The 3,956-nt window shown below is 43.0% G+C and overlaps 1 pseudogene across 1 annotated transcript; it reads left to right on the top strand.

Annotated features, from left to right (window-relative positions):
• Positions 1 to 1,580: 1,580 nt before the first annotated feature.
• Positions 1,581 to 3,306, top strand: LOC309660772 (stromal membrane-associated protein 1 pseudogene; annotated as a pseudogene). The gene has a single exon. The product of its transcript is annotated as a stromal membrane-associated protein 1 pseudogene (transcript).
• Positions 3,307 to 3,956: the final 650 nt, after the last annotated feature.

The raw sequence follows: 3,956 nt of genomic DNA, 5'->3' as shown, positions 1-3,956 counted from the left end.
CAGTTTATAGAAAAAGATATTTGAGAGGTAAAAGCATTGCTGGTTGCAATAACCTAATGTAGATTTTTGACACGTTTTCAACTTTTTATAATCATCCCCCAAAAGCAAAATAAATACTGAGATTAAACTCAAAGAATAAACCACGTGAAATTTTTAAGCATTATAAAGAAAGGACCTTGATTTCAGAGCTTCCTGAAGGGCACACATTTCAAAAATTGAGCATCATCTACAGAAAGTCTTACTGTTTGAATGAGGAGAACTGTTACGAGAATGTTGCACACATACACTACCAAATGTAAAATAGATAGCTAGTGGGAAGCAGCCACATAACACAGGGAGATCAGCTCAGTGCTTTGTGACCACCTAGAGGGGTGGGATGGGGAGGGTGGGAGGGAGTCGCAAGAGGGAGGAGATATGGGGATATATGTATATGTATAGCTGATTCACTTTGTTATAAAGCCGAAACTAACACACCATTGTAAAGCAATTATACTCCAATAAAGATGTTAAAAAGAAAAAGAATGTTGCACAGTTATTGTTTGTTATTGGAAAGATGTGTGAAAGCCATCCAAATATTCACTGACAAGATAATGGGTATACCTGTCATATATTCATACAGTTAAATATGATGCCTTATTTTAATGACTAAGAATGAGGCTTCTGGAGTCAGACTTTATGGATTTGAATCCCAGGTCTACTAGTCATTTTTCTCTAGTTATTTCACTTCTCTGCATCTGTTTACTCATATATAAAATATTGATAATGAGAGTTTCTACCACTTCTTTCCTGTAGAAATAAAAGAATTTGGGCACACAAAGAGCTTAGAACTGTTTCTGAAACACAGTAAGTCTAGAAAACACTAGTTATTATTTTCTTATCATTTTTAACGCACTGATGATAATGAGTAAACATACTTCACATGTGATCACATGAATGTGAATGTTCTTTAATATAACGTTGAATAATAAAAATGTGTGCCAGAAAAATATGTATAATACAATACCATTTATATGAAGTTCCAAAACAAGGATAATTCAAACAATATAGTGTTTAAGTATACTTAAATTTGTGGTAAAACTAAAATGAAAGCAGAAAAGTAGCTGCATATTTCATCGGAGCAGTAACCTCCTAGCAAGGCTAGAAGATGAGACAGTGACACGAAGCACACGGGGAGCTTTAAGAAGAGAGGTCATTTCAAATGTTTTAATTGGGTGCTGGGTATACCAGTGCCATTCATTATATTATGTTCATTATGTTATTTTGTAATATAAATTATTTTTGAACAAAACTTAAAGAGATGACTCATAGAGGGCCTGGGGCCGGTGGATGGGAAGCCTCTCTCTCCGGCCCTCTGCGGGAGTGCGGTGGAGAAGCCCGGCAGCCCTGGAGTCGGCAGTGACAGGGCGTCTCTCCGGGGTCCTCGTGCACACCTGGGCCGCTTCTTAGCACCTTTGACAAATGCCATTGTTTGTTTTGTTTTCTGCCGTTAGTTTAATTTTGAATCAAATGCTTTATTTTCCTGTGGATTCTGACAACTTTTTCCACTGTGAGGAAAATTGTTGAGAATTTATTTTGCAACCCATGGAAAAGTGTTAATATGTCCTCGATGGGCTTCCTGGAATATTGGTGTGTTTATTTGCATCAGATGTGCTGGCATCCATAGGAATCTTGGGGTTCATGTATCCAGGGTCAAGTCAGTCAACCTAGACCAATGGACACCGGAACAGATCCAGTGCATGCAAGATATGGGAAATACTAAAGCAAGACTGCTATATGAAGCCAATCTTCCAGAGAACTTTCGAAGACCACAGACAGATCAAGCAGTGGAATTTTTCATCAGAGATAAATATGAAAAGAAGAAATACTACGATAAAAATGCTATAGCTATTACAAATAAAGAAAAAGAAAAAAAAAAAAAGGAAGAGAAAAAGAGAGAAAAGGAGCCAGAAAAGCCTGCAAAACCTCTTACAACTGAAAAGCTGCAGAAGAAAGAAGATCAGCAATTGGAGCCTAAAAAAAGTACCAGCCCTAAAAAAGCTGCAGAGCCCACTGTTGATCTTTTAGGACTGGACGGCCCTGCTGAGGTGCCAGTGACTAATGGGAACACAGCCACGGGACAGGCCTTGAACGACGATCTGGACATCTTTGGACCGATGATTTCTAATCCCTTACCCGCAACTGTCCTGCCGCCAGCTCAGGGGACGTCCTCTGTACCAGCAGCTGCCGCTCTGTCTACAGTGACATCTGGGGATCTGGATCTGTTCACTGAGCAAGCTACCAAGTCAGAAGAGGTGGCCAAGAAACAGCTCTCCAGGGACTCCATCTTATCTCTGTACGGCACAGGGACCATCCAGCAGCACAGCGCTCCTGGTGTGTTTATGGGACCCACAAATATACCGTTTCCCTCACAAGCACCGGCTGCATTTCAAGGCTTCCCGTCCATGGGCGGGCCTGTGCCTGCAGCTCCCGGCCTCGCGGGAAGCGTGATGGGGCCGAGCGCGGGCGTGATGGTGGGCGAGCCCCTGCCCAACGGCTTCATGGGAAACGCACAGACTGGGGTGATGCCACTTCCGCAGAGTGTGGTCGGCCCCCCAGGAGGGATGGTGGGACATATGGGTGCAGCCCAGAGTAAGTTTGGCCTGCCGCCAGCTCAGCAGCCCCCAGGGAACCTCTCCCAGGTGAACCAGCAGATGGCTGGCCTGAGCCTGGGCAGCGCAAGCCCCGCGGCGGGCTTCAGCCAGCCCCCCGGCACCACGGCGGGGGCAGCAGGGTCGTCGGGGGCCTCGTGAGGTCAGACGCTCAGCACACAGCTGTGGAAGTGACCCTGCAGCACGGCCCACCGCGCTCCGCGCCCCCCCCCCCCACCGCGACATTCCTGCGGAAATGCAGCCGCGTTCCCCTGTTCATTCGTGTACAGAATATTTGTTTCTTTTTTCCCCATTTGTTCATATTAAGAATTATCTGATTGATTGATTGACTGTGTTGGTCTGTACTGATGGATTAAATTTGCTGTGGCGAAAAGCAGGTTGAGAAACCATTTCATGTCGAAGGCAGCTTTTTGCTCACAATTTCCCAGGATCTCATAGACACAGTATCTGGGAAGCTGCTCGGTCAACGTGCATAATCAGTTTCCCTGTCGATGAAATTACAGCTCTCGTGTTTGCATATAAGGGAAGTAGCTATCATGTTTGTTAGTAATACCTCTAACAGTATGAACCCCACCCCCAGATTAGCCAGTAATCCTGTAGGAAGGTACTGTATGATCAAATGTTTAATCATATAAATAGAATGTCAGTGTATCACTGAGCACTGTTTTCTAGTGTATCCAGATTCTTTTATGTCATCATTCACGTCACTGTGCTGTTGCTATGATGTGCTTAACCGGGAACGTGGTTAGAGAAAGGAAGATAAACCTGGATGTTACTACAAAATTAGTTGTTGTTTAACGAATGTTTGAAGAAGTCAGATTTTACCTGCCTCCCTTGTAATTGGGATCTCTTCCTAGGTACACATAGTGCTAACAAACACGAGACCTTTCTCTGCACTAGATGCAAACAGGGTAACTAAACAAGCCACTTCAACCCTTGAAGGTGTATCCAGGTTTATGACAGTAATTGTGTTTACATTTTATGGTGCCTAGTACTGACAGATGTCATATCCCTGTATTAAACAGATGAATCCATAAAAAAAAAAAAAAGATGACTCATAACCATCTATAACACATTCACTTTCAAGATTTCTAGAAATAGGGTAACCAACCATCGTAGTTTGCCCTAATTGAAGTGTTTCCCAGAATGCTGGACTTTCAGTGCTCAAACTGGGACAGTCCCAGGCAAACTAAGAGGACTAGTCAGCCTAGAAATACATGAGCAAATATACAAGTAATTGTGAATGTCACTAGAAAATTCATCAAGATATCCATTAATTTCACATATATAGGAACAAACACATTAAGT

The sequence above is a fragment of the Balaenoptera physalus genome (genome assembly GCF_965194825.1).
Source record: "Balaenoptera physalus genome assembly, chromosome: 5".
Taxonomy (NCBI): domain Eukaryota; kingdom Metazoa; phylum Chordata; class Mammalia; order Artiodactyla; family Balaenopteridae; genus Balaenoptera; species Balaenoptera physalus.
The sequence above is the reverse complement of the archived record's forward strand: the minus strand, read 5'-3'. Positions and strand labels throughout refer to the sequence as shown.